Genomic DNA, 17,635 nt, shown 5'->3' with positions numbered 1-17,635 from the left:
CAAACATAGAATGGGCTCCAGGTTCCCTGTGAGCCATTGTACCAAATTAAGTCTCACCTTTTCCAAATGGTCATTCTGGTTATTTGGAAATGATGAAGGACTCACACTTGTTTAGTACAATCAGCGTCATGCTTGCAAGGCTATTTTCCGTTACCATAAAGTGGTGTGGACTTGGAAGACTCAGGGATGGCCTGACTTTCCAACTGTTCTGCCTCGGTCAATATGTCAATAATCAGTAGGGGGCCTGCTCTGTCTAACTTAACCCCTGGCCTTTGCACACTCTCACTCTTCAGCTGAGTCCTCCATCACGCTGGGGCTGTCTTTCACATGCACTTCTTGTTAAGGCTGGGGCTGTGTTTTAAAATAATGAGGCCAGTCTGAGTGAAATGCTCTGGGGAAGGAGCAGGCTTCTTCAGTGCTCGGTAATACCTGGGCTTGGGCTCTGGTAGTCTCAGGAAGTTCTACTGTCAGAATTTCACTGCAGCCTGACCTGCCATAATTGCTGAGTCTCTCCTCTGAAGGGGCAAAGCTTTCTTTACTGGATGGGTATCCTCAAATGTGGTTTCAAAGGTCCTCCTGGAGGGTCTGCTGGCAGAATCATAACATACATTTGTCCTCTGATTATTAAAGGACACTCCTTTGGGGGTGGGGAGTGTGTAGCTCGGCAGTAGAGTGCCTGCTTAGCATGTACAAGGTCCAGGGTTCAATCCCCAGTACCTCCTAAAGTATCTAAAGGACATTCCTTTGGGGATGATTTATTTTACAGAATAATTTGCCCAGAGGAACTTGGGAAAGGGACTTGAGAAAGTTGTATTTATTCTCCATATAAAGAATAAGTTACATTCCGGAATAACGATCAGTGCACCGAAAACATGTCTTAAACCAAAATAACATTGCTGTCACAGAGCTCTAAAGAAATGTTTATGGCCTTTCTTTATGTGGGGAACCACAAACACAGATTTTGTTATCTTTTTTGAATGTTAACTTGCTACTCTGAGTTTAAGGTGCATCTGTAAGGGTTAAAGGGGTGATAACTGTACTTATGACATAGAATACATTTAAGGTATTTAGCAGAATAATCACCCAATGAATGTTAATATTATTACTATTATTCTCTTGAAAGAGAAGATACCAGTAGAAATGCAGTTGAATTAATTGCTGTTTTATATTTGAATTTTAGACCTCAAAGTAGATATTTTCATAATTTATTGAATCATAAAATCTTCAATATTAAATGACTTGACCAAAGCCAACTTGGTGGCTTCAAAAATCGTGTTGTGAATTCTCTGACTTTCCTCCCGTCATGAAGTGGGAGCCGTCTCCTTTCTCCTTAAATATGGACAGACCTCAGTGGCTTGCCTCTACTAAACTTTTAGGAACACAGGGAAGTGAAGCTACATGACTTCCCAGGTCGTAAAAGGCAACACATCTAGCTTTCTCTATCTCTTGCAGGACTCTCTCTTGAAATCCAGTTGCCAGGCCTACAGGATGTGCAGGTGACATATTTTGGGCGACATGGCCTACTGAAGTCCCAACTGATTTCCAGTGGCAAAACCCAGTCCTGTGAGTGAGGAAGGCTTTGAGATGACTCCAGTCCCACGTACCATCTGATGGCAACTACATTGGAAACTCTCAACAGGACCCACCTACTGAGTCCTGAAACTTTCAAAACTGTGAGTTTTATTTGGTTTAAATTAGAATTTGCAAAATGCTTTTATTTGAGGTATACTGAGGGTCTTAATTAGATTTACAGAAAATGAGATAGCTGGGAAGGATATCAGAGATTATTTATTTGAAACTTCTCATTAGATTGATGAATGAATTAAGCCTTAGAGGGCATTTATTATTAAGACCATTGTCAGTGGTGAGACCCAGTGCTCATTTAGAACTTGTTACGTGTCTTCCTGCCGCATTGTGGATGTCACTGATAACAGTCATAAGCAATGGCACGCAACCAAGTCGCTCCACCACGCAATTGCCCGGCAATGCAGAGTTGGTTATTATCAGGTTCACTTAATCAAATAATTTGGGCTTCTGCTTGATTTTGGAAAGCCCAAATTATGCCTGAGGAATGAATTTATTTTCTGGTATCCACTTCATTTTATGCTTTGTCGACAGATTCAAAATACTCACTTAAATGCATCTACAGAGTGCACACACATACGATTATTCATTTGTACACTTTCACATTAGAGTTTGAAAGCATCTTCCCCTTTTCTCTTGGAAGCTATTGGAAGAAATGGATTAGAAAATTGAAAAATAGAAAAGACAGAATCAAGGTATGTGAAAAACAGGATGCTTGCTGAAGAAGCCAGGCTTCTGTGGTCGGGTGAGGGAACACATCTTGCTACCGTCGACAGCTCAGCGGTCTTCAAGACTCCTGGGGGAAGATTGCAAGAAGGCGATGGGGAATTTCTATTTTTCGCTTTTGCCCACTCTGCATATATCTGCCTGAGGGATAGAAAGTTAATCTCAAGTTACCCAGGTTTTTTTTTTTTTTTTCTTTTTCTGCTGCTGCCAGTGCTTTTTAGCGGGTGCTGCATCTCTGGATCCCTGAGGCTGAGCGAAGGAAGAGGCCTTGAGAGGTTCAGGTGCCACCATGTGGAGCACTGGATACATTAAATACAGAGCCAGCTCTTCTCTGCTGGGTGCTCAGTGTATGGGTGCAATTTTATTGGTCTCCAGATATTCTTTTCTTAATGACACATTCTTAAATGTCTAAGCCTTTCACACCTTAAAGGAAAGTTGAATTATGCCGGTTTTTAAAGTACCTTTTGCTCTGATTTTGGTCAGCATGTTGATGGACTGATTTGTGATTTTTGTAGGTTGTATGCACTTTTCCACCAGCTGTTAGGGAGGAAAAGTTGCCCCTGAAAGAGAGGACACTGTAACTTTCGGGTATGTCCGAGGTCTTAGCGGAGACAGGCGTGGTCAGAGAGAGGGGACCTGAGGGCGTTTGCTGCTTTATTTTCCTGGGCGGTGGCCCAAGATATATCTCGAGTCACAAAAAGAGACTGAAATTCGCTATCTTTGCTCTGGTCCTGTGCTTCAGAGAGTTGACTCATGTGAGAAAAAGCCAGTTTGGTGTGAGGAAGCATAGGTTCAACCCCAGCTCCGTTATTGACGAGACCACAGTACGTCACTTAACTTCCTGGAACCTCAGGCTTCCCATCTGTAAAATGAGAATAATACTAATAACTTCATCAATTAAACGAGACACAGTTCAGCAGCTGTTCACCCAGCACTTGTGATTTGTTTTTTTTTTTCCTTTTTGCTTTGCTTTGCTTCTGGATGATGTAACCTAGGCTAACATTTGAACTGAATATACTGATAATCAAGCTGAGAAAGAGGAAATAAGATAATTCCATTTTTATTCTATGTATAAAATAAAACTTCGATGTTAAGAAATTTTAACTCTAAGGAAAATAGAAATTTTATCTGTCTGAGTCTCCTCTGTGTTAAAAGCTCTGTTTCAAAAAGTCTCTTTAAGTGTCTCTTCCCTCCTCCTTCCTCACACACAATTTCCTGGGAGAAGGAATACTTTAACCCATTCTGTGTAAATTAGTTCCAGATAAATTTAAAGCAAATCCTCCTGATGGTGGTATCAGTTTCCTAGGAGAAGATGAAAGCAAATTACTATAGTTAGGCTCCTTTATTATTATTATTTTTTTTTTTGCAAAGAAAGTACTTCTGCCGTGTTTCATTATTGCAAATACTATGTTCCATCGCAGGAATTCAGCCAAAGTCCAGTGGCTGAAGAGTTAGTGTGCTGTGACTTGTGTAGGATGAAGACATGATAATTGTTAGGGTGAGTGAAGCAGTGATAAATAACCCTTTTACTTTTTCTTACACAAGACGGCAATCCTATACATCATCAAAATACAATCCAATTAAATGCGTGGATGTGGATTTTCAAAGCTTGATTGCTTGCCTTACTGAAGGAGGATTGACGTTTCTTTCTTCTAGGTTATAGTAATATCCAAGGAGGAAGGGCTGTTATAAAAATTCTAAGAACACAGAGCAATGGAGTTGCATCTACAGTGAAAATCTCCTATTGTTGAGATTACCTTTGGAAATCCCAACGGATTGGAGGCTGACATCTGTGTCAGGAGATTCCCTGCAGCCCATTTTCCCTCCCGTGTTGGAGCAGATGGGTCTTGCTTTGGTTGGGCATCAGGGGAAAATATTGGCTTGCATTGGGGGCAGGTTGTATAAAAAGCAGCTCCTCGTTACCCCTGCATTCACACGGTGCTGAGGTGAGAACTCACATTGGAGAAACACAGGGATCTGCGGAGGCGTGGCCGAGTCGCAGCCTTGTCACTCTCATCCCCAGGTGTAAGAACAGGGGGTGGGATTGTGACTGGGATCAATTACATTCCTTTGTGGTTATTTCCGTATCTCCCTGTCTCTCTGACTTTCTCTCTCTCTCTTTTTTTAACTGTAGAGCACACATTTAAAATTTAAAAAGTTAAATGTGCATATAACAGAACTCCCCTGGACATGCACTGAACTCTGTCATTACTTCTAAATTCCTCTATTTTCAGACTTGGGGTTTTTTGGTGGTTCTGACTGACATCCTCTTCCATCCCTGGAGCTCAGAGTCATGGAGACCGATAGAGGACGACACGAGTGTGTTGAATGGCGGGCGTGCAGTCTAGCTTCTCTGAGACATTGATCCTTACCTGTGTCTGCTCAACTCCACGGGGGATCACAGAGCTTTTTTAGGTGGTCTGGGGCTGTCTCTTTTGTTCAAAAATGTTCAACCTTTTCCTCTGTCATAGTGAATAATTTATTTATTACAGTCAACTACAGTCAGGCACATACACAAGAAATTAATTTGTGTTTCATCAAAGCAGAGGCAAATCCTCTGTTCGTTCTGGTAATGAGTTTTTTTTAAAACAGTGCCAACCCAGAGAAGTTCTGTCTTCTGGTTTGTAAACTGGACATTTGGTGCATCAAAGTTGAACCTGGCAACTCTAATGTTTTGAAGTAGCACGGAGCACTGAAAAGAGTAGAGGACTTGCCAATTGAATGTGACTTGTCTGCCAAGCTTTAGGTGACAAAAGCTGATGCTTACTATAAGCTAGATCCTGTTATAAGAGCTTTTCATATTTTAGCTCATCCTTAATCTTCCCCCAAATCCTAGGATGTAGGGCTATTATCCTTATCTTCATTTTAAAGTAGTGGAAACAGAGGCAGAGAAGTTAAACAACTTACCCCAGGCCACCCAACTGGGAGGTAGCAGAACTGGGATTTGAACCCAGGCAATCTGGCTCAGTTCCTACGTGTGCAGCTGATGCCTCTCTGTTTCCCCTTCACTCTGTTTCATCTAATCCTCATGACAACTCTGCAGTGCAACCACTATTACCCATATTTCAAATATGAAATTACAAAATGAGCTCAAATCCATCCACTTATAAGAGGAAGATTCAAGGTTTGGGTCCAGGCTTCTCCAAAAAGCAATAATTGTCAAAACACTCTTTCAAAGAGGGACCTGAGTTTAAGCTGTGGCCCTGCCTCATACCATCACCATGACCTCACGTCCTTCACTGATTCTTCTGGAGCCTTATCCATAAATGATGATACAGCTTGCCCCACCTCACAGGGGTGAGGATAGAAGCAGGTGAAATAACATAATAAGAGAAATCTTGTTTCTTTCCAGTGTCCTTGGCATTGAGTAAGGGAGCCTGTTTGGATCATTGCTCTCTTTCATTTCCCTGGAGACGACATAGCAAGCTGCAACCTGGCAGAGTCCTTTTCTAAGCATGGAAGTGACTTCCCAGGAGGGACTTGGGTGCTAAAGTCCTTGGATCTTCCCCATTAAATCTATATGGTAGAGAAGTTTCTAATTTTCCTGACTCTGCTTGGGAGCCCAGGCTCAGGTACTGCTTGGAAGATAAAAGGAAGCTACTAAAAATAACCCCAGCTATTTTTGTAAAAATGAGGAAATATTTTGAGGAAGAGAATTGTCTCCTAAAACAAGCTGCTATGGCAGTTCCTCTTGATGAAGAAGGTTTATTCCCATGACACCTTTATAACTTTATAATCTGGGCTATTAGGAAATAGAAGGTCCAGGCATGCATTTATGACTTCATATAAGGGCCAATGTTATTTTAAAAACTCATTAAACTGTTGAAAAATATTCTTCAAAACCTAAAAGTATGGTTCTGGGAGCCTTGAGGTGGAGACAAGTGAGGACAAGAGTTGGACTATGATTGTGAGGAAGGGGATTTATGAGTGATAGTCCGGTATTAGTGGAAGGAATGGTAACAGTGGTAGGCTGATTTGTAGAGTAGATGGGGAGGTAGGCTGGGTCCAGATAGTAGAGAAGGGCAATTAAATTGGAGCTTAACTTTATTTGTTCTCAATAGCTCCTGGGATCATGCTTAAACTAAATTCTTAGATCCGTTACTTATTGCTGTGAAATTATGCTATTGGTTGGCTGTGTGGTCTTCTGTTGATTTTGCCCATGCATTCATGAGACCCCATTGAACTAAAGAGTTGGCAGGAGATTGAGCTCATTTGAAACAGTGGAGATGGCTGGGCCTCTTTCTCTACTAGACTGAGTCACGGTGAGGGCAGCATTACAAGAGGACAACATACAAGCTCCTTTTCAAATCACTATTTCATGTTTGTTGATGTCTTATGAGCCAAAGGAGTTCATGTAACCAAGCTCAGAGTCAATGCAAGGAGACTCTACAAAGGTGTGGATACTGGGAGGTCGTATTCATTGGGGGAGATTAATTGAACAGTCTGTGATAGTCTACTCAAATATACTCACCCCTTTTAAGATTTTCAATCTCACCCAATAATGACATCATGGGAGAAGCTTAATGAATTTATGATTTGATTCAGGTCTAGATGAGGAAGAGGTCCTTGGGGTGTGGTTCCTCTTGATCTGAAGACCTGCAAATTGAAGAGATGTCACCTGACTGCTACACACAATATACAATGGTGAGACGGAGGACAGAGGCTAGATAACCACAGAAGAAGCTCTCATTCAAAAAGGAGAGGTAGAACGTGAGGGTGACTTGGCAGTGACATCTGTCAACCCATTGATCACCAGGGCTGATCTGGCTGGCTAGGCTAGTGTTCTGTTCCTCTCTAACCGCTCTGTGTGCATCCCTCCCCAAACTGTGTGCTCGGTGGAGAAGAGAGGAGGATCATTCGTCCATCAAGGGTATACAAGTATACAAGTAGCTGAGCCCCCTGTTAGATGCTCCAAACAAGCTCTCAAGGTTCATTTATAGGGGAACATTGGGCGATCAAACTTCTGAGACTCCAGACACATTCAAATGAGGCGCTGCCTATGGCAATCTGCCTTTCTTTAGAAAAACAAAGCAAGATAAAATGAAGCAAAATATCAAAAGGAGAGGGGTAGGAGGGGCTCGTAGCCATCGTGGGTCCATAACAACTCTGAATTCCAGCTGGGCACACAATGTCAGTGCTCCTTATGCCAAAGAAGGGAATGTTGCTGGACTGGGTCCCAGTTCTGCCCCGGGAGTGGCTTCCTAATCCATTGTTCTCTGTGGCTTCTGCCTCTACCCTCTGGTCTTTCTTTTTCTGAAAAAACGTAGCCTGTGTTTGCAGCTAAGCAATTTTCTCAACCTGCTTCCTGCTCCTGGAGCCCAGAGCCTGTTCCTTTTGCACTGTCTCTGCCCCTGTGGGTCCGAGCAGCTACAAAACTTTCACATTTGGCCACTCAGTGGGAATTCTATGAATCTGACTGGGTTCACCTCATGCCCTTAAAGTCACATACATAATTCTTTTTGAGACAGACCTCTCTCTATTTCGGGCTGAGTGTCAGGGTGCTGTGGGACCTTGCCTTTAAGATTTCTAGAAACTCTTTATTTTAGTTGAGAAGGTCTAACTAGGCACTAGGCTAAATCCTTCTGAGGTCTTAACAAAAGGTCTTATAGATAAACTTCTGATTTACGCTCAACCCTGAGGTCATTTCTCACTTTTTGAATCTTTCACTGACTAAAGACACTGAAAGTGTGAAATAGTTTTGTTTTTCAACCCATTACATCCTGGTTCTTCTATATGCCCTTGAAATTCTACTTACAAACGAACAGTTCTTTCTGTGATTACTCTCTCTCTTCCTTTCACAAGACAGCTAGTTGGCACTTTCAATATTCTGTCTGGAAATCTCCCTAGTAAGATATCCAAGTCCGCTTTCTGTCTTCTAAAGCAGTAGAGGCAATAGTTTTGCCAGCTGACTTAACTACAGACCATGAGTCCCTATCTTCCCAGCCTCCAAAGACAGTTTTCACACTGGGGTAAATAGAATAATGATTCCTTTAACTGATCCCTGTCCTAACCCTTAAAACTGTGAATATTACCTTACACAACAAAAGGGACTTTGCAGATGTGAATAAGGATCTTGAGATAGGAAAATTACACTGGATTATCTGGGTGGGCCAGATGTAATCACAAGCATGGGTGGTGGGATAGGCAGAGGGAGGGAAAGAGAGAGAGGAGGGGGTGAAAAAGATAGATACTGATTTAAAGATAATACCCTGATGGACTTGAAAATGGTTGAATGGGCCACAAGCCAAAGAATGCAGGCAGCTTCTAGAAGCTCCCTGAGAGCTCCCAGAAGGAATGCATCTCTGCCCACACCTTGTTTCAAGTTCTGCAAGACCCATTTTGGACTTCTGACATTCAGAACTGGGAGATTATACATTTGTGTTGTTTTGAGTCACTAAATATGTGGTAATTTGTTACAATAGGTGATTGGATCCATCCCATGAACGAGTTGAAGTAGACAGAAGTCTAAGTTCAGAGACTCCCAAGAGCATCGGGACTCAGAGAAACAAAGGTGGCACTGACTTTTCTTTCTTTCTTTTTCTCTCTCCTTTTTTTTTTTCTGAGTCCAAGCAGCCACTGGAAGCTTTTGAGTTTTTACCAGAGCGTGCAGTTGGCAAAGAAAGTGGCTTAGGATCCTACTAAAGCTTCTGTGAGCTATAGGTCTTCAGTGGGATATTTAAAGAATTTTCTACATATCTTGGTCCCTATTCAATCCTTTTCCACTAAAAAAAAATTTAAAGATTCAGAAAGGATTTTGGTTTGGTAATGCAGCTTGGCAGAAAAAGAATTAAGATCCATGTAAGTTAGCAGAGCAAAAATTTGTGTTATCTTAACCATGAAATTTTAATAAATCAGTGAACAAATGAAACTGGTGTGATAGAGTCATAACCTGCAAATCTTTTGTCTGTCAGTTTCACACTTGGGTTTTTATTAATGATGGCTATTAATGCATTCATGTGTGAAAGACACTAATTCATAGCAGAGAAATAACAGCTCTCACTTTGGATCCAACTCTGGGGTCTATAGTATATGAGCCAATCAACACACTTGAATGCTAAATGTTTACTGGGGATGGGGCATCAGGGACCCGCCTGCCAGGAGACTTTGCTCACTGATCAGCACAACCCAGGAAAGAGCCACAGCCATTCTGAAAACTTTAATGGTTTGACCAATGGATATGTGAGCAATTTATAATAAGCTGCCTGAGAATTCCTAATTTAATTTCTTATTCTAACTACTGTGAGAGTTCAGGGTGTCAATGTGGCTTGGGAATATTAAAGTGAAAATGAGAATGATAAGTAGAATTTCAGACTTTTCTGAGGATAGAAGAAAATGCCTTTCATTCAGGAGTCTAAGATTAGTCTTTTATGAATTAATAAAGAAATACTTCTTGAGTGTTCCAAAGAGTATGCCTCATGATCAGTCAAAGGCTCACCTCTGTACCGGTGATGCTCGGTTAGAGGAGGCAAATTACTGGGCTGTGAGCAGGGGCAGGAAGCTTGAGGTGCTGGTAAATGTCTAACAACTGTCTCTCAGGGAAAAAAAAAAACCTGATTAGAAGCATTTGCCAATTTCCATGGTGACTCCCTGTCACCAATTTCAAGCTACCTAACCAACTATGATTGAATGTGGATTTGGGAAGGGATGTGTCCCGTTGGCTGTCAGCGGTTAGTACAACCTGGCATCAGCAGTTATATCCCTGCAAAGAGATTTCAGGGACAGAAGCCACACAGAAGTCATTTCTGTTTGGACTTTAAAACAATGTAGACACAGAGGAGTTGAGCCATTTAAGGATTTCTCTTCCTTTCTTTTGATTTTTGATTTTGGGGATTTTTTTCCCAAATGAAAAATAAATGAAATCTTCACTGCTAACATGAAGGACAATGCTGTTTATATCCTCTTAGATATGTCTTACATTAAAGACGGTTGAGATCAAGTCCTGAGCTGTCTCAAACATGGAGCGGCTTAATGAAGCAACCGTACCAAATGACACATCCATCCAGGTGATCGGAATGCTCGCTGGATTTTTTTAAATTGAACTCTGATTCCAGTTTTAATTTTTCAGAGGCATGTTGTATGAGATTAAAGGACTTTTTTCAGTGATTCATTTGAGTCTATTATGAGTAAGTTGACATCTCTGGAGAGCCTTTGAATATTTTATGATGTGTACTGAGGCACTGCTAATTGGAGACAGTTAATACTCACCTACGCCAACTCACTCTTCCCCCAGTGCAGCCTCTCAACCCCATCAGTCTTAGAGCTGCTGCGTTGAAAAATTATTCTAAAACCGCTCAAAACAGAGGGGGCATAAGAGAATGATATGATGTGCCCTCATTGTTCTGAATTCCTTCAAGTAGATGCTGGAAGTGTCAGTTTTGACCCAGATTCTCTGTAGTTTGGGGTGGAGTTTACCTTATCAGGTGTCTCCCCCCACCCTAGGCTGTGCTCAGTCAGGCTGAATTAGCTGATCTGCCTGAGAATCTTGTGTTCTGTGTGTTCCCCACAAAGCAACTGTTCACTCATCATGTGAGGATGCTGGAGCCATCAGAGTCTCGGAGGAGGCCTAAAATGACCCATCTCTTGTAGGTTCTTTGATATGTGGTGCTTGCTTTCCTTTACTGCAGGCAACAGCCCAGACCTACATCATCTATCGTAGTCCAGGCACTGAGACTAGGGTCAGGGTGGGAAGGGTGATAAAGTCAGCCCACTAGGATGTCTAAAACAATGTGCAGAAATGTGTGTTCAAGGATGCTTTTCCTGGTTGCTTATAATAGTCAAAAATTAGAAAACAATGCAAATGTCCCCAAACAGGAAACTAGAAAAATTAAGTTATGGTTCAGCAATATCAACTGAAATAAATGCGCAGCCTAAAAGTTGAGTGTTATGTTTTACTTGGCGGAAGGACTTGAGCCAGGATGACAGCCTCTCAGATGACTCTGAGGGACTGCTCCCAAGAGGTAGGAGAGAAGCCAGGATATATAGGAGCTTTACAACAAAGACCAGGAAGTTGGAACAATAAAAGGTTACTTGTTAACTAAAGAAAACCAGGCATCTCCAGTTAAAGAATTTAGCACTTTTCTATGTATGGGAGAAAGCAAACATTTGGGCTCATTGAATTCATTCCTTTGACAAGCCCCTAGCTATCTAGGGCCGGTATCCTGTCCTTTCTTATTCTGAGTCCCCTCAGGGTGCACCACTGTGAGTGGCTGCAGAGGCGTGGCTGCAGAGGCCGGGCTGCAGGCTTGTCTTCACTGGGGGGTGGCGGCAGCCGCTGATGACTTCATGGTTTCAGCATTCTTTGTTTACTGATATGGTTTGCAGAATTTTTCATTCACAGCAATATAATGAGATTCTATGTAATCACTAGAAGTATTAACATAAATGTATATTTACATATAAGGGTTCTCCAGAGGATATGTATGTATGTACGCATGTATGTATGTGTGTGTGTATGTATATACATATAATTGAGAGAGAAAGAGACAGAGAGAAGGGAGAGGCAGAGGCAGAGACAGTGAGATGAGAGGGAGAGAGAAGATTTATTATGAGGAATTGGCTTACATGATGCTGAAGGCTCTGATCTGTTGTCTGCAAGCTCCAAACTCAGGAAAGCCGGTGGTGTGATTCAGTCCAAGTTTGAAGGCCTGAGAACCAGGGGAGCTGATGATACAGGAGAAGATGTTCCAGCTCAGTCAGGCACAGAGAAAGAATTTGGGGATTGGATGAGGCCCACCCACGCTGGGGGGGGGGCTGCCTGCTTAACTCCGTCCACTGATTCAAATGTTAATCTCAGCTGGAAATGCCCTCCCAGACACAGCCAGAAATAACATTTAGCCAAGTATCTGGGAGCCTATGGCTTGGTCAAAAGGGCGTATACAATTAACCATTGTCACTTTTTAGCCCCACATTAATGAACGATCCATAATTAAGAAAACATTTGTAATATATCTCATTGATGTAAAAGATATATATATATATATATCTATATATATATCTATATATAGATATATATATATATATACACATACGCGCATATAAATGAGTAGAAGGATTAAAGCATTTGGGGATTATGAATATTCTTTTTTCTGTTTCGTTTACCTACATTTGTACATCGGACAGGCACCATGTAATAATGAAATAATGGCAAAAGCTGAAAAATAAGAAAAGAAGATGGTTAGAAATGCTCCGTTTAAGAGAGATCTTTACGAGGCTCTGGCGGTGCGCCTGCCGCCTTAGACTTAGTCCGCCTGGTCCCCTATTCCTGCCCTTCCGCCCTGTTCCCCCACCCCCTGAATCCTGAATCCTCCCTTCAGGCAGATGCAACACAAACCCCACAAAGACAATTGAATGGCTTTGCTATTTACGCCTAAGGATTCTCCTCAGGACCATAGTGTGAAGACCCGGATACCAGAGTTTTCTCATGAAAGTTAGGGAAGCTGGAACTATTTCGAAAATGCCAGCAAGGAAGAAGTCCCTGCTGGAATCTCCCGGCTGGTGTGCCGGTGATGACCCATCCTGGTCAGCACCCTCGCTGACTCAGACACCCAGCTGTGCTCTCAGTTTCCCTCGGCGTCTCCTCTGTCCCTCCCGCTGACGTGCTCCTGCCACAAGAGACCGCAGAGCCCGGAGAAATGCTCGGGTCGCTCCTCAGGGTGCAGCCGCCCGGTGGCTCAATCCTACTTGACGTCTGTGGCAGCACCTCCCCCGCCTCCTCTAAGTCTCAGTCCCGGAGCTGTGTTTTTAGCTTTCCTAAATGGAAGCATGTCTCAAGAGGAGGATTAGCCAATTGGCCAAAGAACAAAGAATCAATTTAGTTTAAAATAGTTCCTTTAATGGAGGTGCTTTGCAAATATGGTAACTTTCCAAGGCACTGCGTGCTTTTGTCTGAAATCCTTGGGGAGCCAGGAGGGGGCTTGCTTTTCACCTAGGCAGGGAGAGGTTGCAGTGGACCGCCTGCTTTCTGTTGGATGTAAAACTGGGCGAGAAAAGGGTAAAACTTTTAAACAACCTGAAATGTGATGACAACTGCTTAGGGTGTTTCTTTCCTTTTTTAAAATTTTTTAAATATTGAAGTATAGTTTATTTACAATGTTGTGTTAGTTTCCGGTATACAGTAAAGTGATTCAATTATAAATACCTATGTATATTCTTTTTCAGATTCTTTTCCATTATAGGTTATTACAAGATATCGAATATAGTTCCCTGTGCTACAAGTAGGTCCTTGTTGTTTGTCTATTTTATATATAGTAGTGTGTATCTGTTAATCTCAAACTCCTAATTTATACCCGCTCCTTTTCCCTTTGGGAGCCATAAGTTTCATTTATCCTATGTCTGTGAATCTGTTTCTGGTTTGTAAATAAGTTCATTTGTTATATATATATATATATATATATATTTTTTTTTTTTTAGATTCCACATGTAAGTGGTATCATATGATATTTGTCTTTCTCTGCCTGACTTACTTCACTTAATGTGATAATCTCTAGGTCCATCTATGTTGCTGCAAATGGCATTATTTCATTCTTTTTATGACTGAATAATATTCCACTGAAATTATATACCACACCTTCTTTATCCAGTCATCTTTTGATGGACATTTAGGTCGATTCCATCCCCTGGTTATTGTAAATAGTGCTGCTATGAACATTAGGGTGCATGTATCTTTTCAAATTAGAGTATTCCCCAAATATATGCCCAGGAATGGGATTGCTGGATCATATGGTAACTCTATTTTTAATTTTTAAGGAACCACCATACTGTTCTCCATAGTGGCTGTACCAGTTTAGGGTGTTTCTTGGGTGTTTTATCTTCAATAAAAAGAAGAAGGAGAATTATCAAAACCCATAAAGAAAGGATAGTTAAATAATCTATAGCCTTGTCTATAGATCAACTAATTGATTACAAGAATGATCTGACAAGGTCTTCTGGCACTGAAATATATCCCCAGTGACACAGAGGTTCACAACTAATGTTTTAAAGTAAAAAATCTCTTATCAGACAATAAGCCAAATCATTAGGAGATGTATCTCATAACTGCATTTGGGCAACACTGCCTAATAACTGAAATCAGAAATATTGCCAAACTTTGAGACACATGAAGATAGCACTGGTTAATTCTTTAATGGCACCACAAGAAATTACCTTCTAGGCCCCCAAGATTAAATGATACATGTGATTCCAGCATTTTTGTTTACTTTGTTCTCCAAGAGTTTAAAATGTAAAGCAACCACACATGTTGATAAAGATGAAAAATTACATATAACACATATTCTAAGCAGCTACTAAATGTCAAACACCAAGTATAAGTTGTTTCTTTTCCATTGGTAATTGTGAAATGTAGACCTGAGTAGCATTCTGCCTTCTCAGATCCAAAAACCAAGGCCAATGAGTTTCATCTTTCCCAAAACCTTCCAGCCAGGAAGTGGTTGAGCCCAGTTTTGATTTTTCTAGCTGTAAAAGTGCCTGGATTCTGATGAACCCTGTGACCTTTCAGTTATGTAAACAGCATCCATGCATAAAAAGAGAGTTGTATTTTAGAAAACTCAGAGGTGAGAATGAAATTACCTAAAAAAGATTTGTTCAGCATGCGAGTGTGAGGTGAATCAAATATGGAGGTTGGAGAAAGGAAGTGTTAGGGTAACGGAGTATATCCTGGATCGTTCCAAATGCTAAGTCATCCTACAACCCACGGAGAAAGGAGGAAGACAAGATTAGATGATGGACAGAAATGTTAGGATGAGAAACAAGACAAGGGAGTTAGTCATGAGTTCCTGGGAGGCTAAGTCCTGCCAGAGCCCAGCACAGAGCCTTCCTTACATAACCTTGGTGTTCTACAAGTATTTTCCAAGTAAAGGAGCAGAGTACTTCATGACATGGATATTGAGGACTTAGACTGAAGCTAAAATTACTGGGACGTGGAGTCCAGATCTTCCTGTCCCTGGTAGTTCTCATACCACCTGGGACCTGGCTTTATTTCAACTAGGAAACAATCCAACCTGGGAAATTTTAGCGCAGGACTTCTGCAGCGGAGTTTCATGGATGGGCTTTTCTGGGGAAGGAGGGTCTACACAGGGGTGTCTAGTGTTGTGTTTACGCACAATACAATTTTTAGAGTGTATGTACCTTTTAACAAAGAAAGAGAACCCATAGCCTGTATAAGATTCTGAAGGAGAGCTCTGAATTATTTTTAAAAAGTAATGATAATAATAACATAAAACAATGGGAAACCAAAGAAGATTCAGAGACGGGCCTTTCCGTTCTATTCACTTTCTTCTCTCCAGCTTCAAAAATACCAAAGTTATTCTTAACTGCAGTCCTTTTTTTCATGCTGGACTCTAAAATGCTGTCACCTCCACATTTTGTCCACTAACTCCTTCTCATCGTTTGGAGCCCAGAATTTTCACCAAGTCTTTCCTGAGTACTTTAGTTTCCACTGATTTAATTTCTTCCTGCTCTGAATTTCTATAGAACTCATGGTGCATCCTGCACAATTTCCCTGTCCTTGTTTCATAAAGTGGACTTTTTCTTGCTAATGGATTAAGCAGTCCTTGTGCACAGGGACCACACTGTAGATTAGTGGCTCAAAGCACACACGGGGCTGAGTTTTTTTTTTCTTACCACGTGCCCTTGGACAAGTTATTAAACCTTCCCTATATTTTCAGACTGAAACATTACTCTCATGTTGTGATGTGTAAAGGGTCTGAGATAAGAATTTCCAAGAACAAAGCTACCAAATGTTTTCATCGGGGTTAAGAGAAGACACAGCCGAGACCCAGAAAGAAGCTGACCTGGGAGAGGGGGAAAGGTTTGGATGTGGTGATCCCATGGGCCCCCTCAACCTGTGCTGTTTCCCTGCCTTTGTTGACTCAGTGACTTCAATGCCTCCACTGACCTCCATGCCCTGCTTTTCCAAAAAAGCTAGCTAGAGCCAGGTACCTTTCTGGGCCTCAGGAGTAGCCACTGACTAATACAGAGGGAAGACAAAGCCAGCTATTGAGCAAGAGAAAGAATGGGGCAGGGGCACCAGTGAATTGTTCTCTCTTCATGTTTTGTTTCCAATCAAAAGAGCAAAGGAAGAGATCTTAAGACACTTCAGAGAGAAGGCAGGCAGCATCCCTGCCACTGCCCAGGCAGAGCAGAGGAGGGGCCGACACTCCTCTCCAGGGAGTCTGAGCTACATGTTTTCCCTGGACTTCCTCCAGACACTCGGGAGAGCCCTTCAATGTGGTTCAGGGTTCAGGTGAAATTCCGCTCCAATAGACTCTAATTCTTTCACAGGGCGGCAGCAGCAGCAGCAATGTGTGTGTGTCTGTGTTGCGCGTGTGTGTGTGATGAGGGAAGCATTGATTACAAGGGGTGGCACCTTTAGGAGAACAGCCACGAGACAAGGAGAGGCCCCCACGTAGAGCAGCACATCAGTGAAGGAGTAACCACCAAAGCTGGTGGTAAGCAAGCGCTCAGAAGCCTTCCCTTCCATTTTGGTAAGAAGCTAAAGTTTTGGGGATTGAGGAAAGCTGGGGTTCCATCACCCCTGCTCATAAGGCTCTTATCAAGATGTATTTGGTTTCGTGACCATAGAAAGAAGGTTACATACGTCTTTAGAATCTAGGGCTCAGACTGCCTTTCCAGGAAGGGAATAAATGTTACCTAAATGCCTCAACTAAAACCCTGAAACTACACTCAGAGCTTTTGCACACACATGTGTGCATGCACACATGTGTAGGAGGTACATTACATATGTACATACAGCACCTACATAAAACTGTATCTTAGAGCTACAAACACGTGGAAGACTTGTTCTGTGCAGCTTTCCCTCCTCTCGATGCAGACGATCATTTCATAAAGCTAAGGCTGTAGGGGTCAGCGGGGAGCCTACTTTCTATGGATTTCTCAGACAAGAAATTTGCCTTCTTGGAGGCAGGGTCTTAGAGGCTTCTGAGGAGACTTCATTTTTATACAACTGATTTCCAAACAAGCGACTACGAAAGTAATGAATGTTCATGTCAGAGAACCTGAAAAAAAAGTGTATAAAAGGCCAAGGAGAAAATGAAAATCACCCACAACAAGACCTTTTTGAGAGAAAGGGGGTCCTTTTGCTATTTCAATATAAACTCCTTGGCATTCAATTCAATTGGAAAAGCATCCACTGTGCCCCGTGACCCCTGTGCAGGGAGGCCGCTGCTGGGACGCGTGCTGGAGTAACACTCGGCCCTCTTCAAGGGCCTGGGGATGGAGGAAGTGCTCTGACCACTCTCCTTGTATGGGATTCGGCGCTACCTCGATGGCTGTTGGCATGAGGTTCCAGCCTAAGCACACTTGTCATATT

The 17,635-nt window shown here is 42.1% G+C and overlaps 1 long non-coding RNA gene across 1 annotated transcript; it reads right to left on the bottom strand.

Moving 5' to 3' along the window:
* Window positions 1-6,802: 6,802 nt before the first annotated feature.
* LOC140700503 (uncharacterized) lies at window positions 6,803-12,435 on the bottom strand. Its single transcript, XR_012078907.1, has 3 exons — window positions 12,413-12,435; window positions 11,872-11,970; window positions 6,803-6,906 (listed from the first exon to the last, which is right to left on the bottom strand). It is a non-coding gene; the product is annotated as an uncharacterized lncRNA (long non-coding RNA).
* Window positions 12,436-17,635: the final 5,200 nt, after the last annotated feature.

The sequence above is a fragment of the Vicugna pacos genome, chromosome 2 (genome assembly GCF_048564905.1).
Source record: "Vicugna pacos chromosome 2, VicPac4, whole genome shotgun sequence".
NCBI classification, from domain to species: Eukaryota; Metazoa; Chordata; class Mammalia; order Artiodactyla; family Camelidae; genus Vicugna; species Vicugna pacos.
Note: the sequence above shows the minus strand (reverse complement) of the source record. Positions and strands in the feature narration are given on the sequence as shown.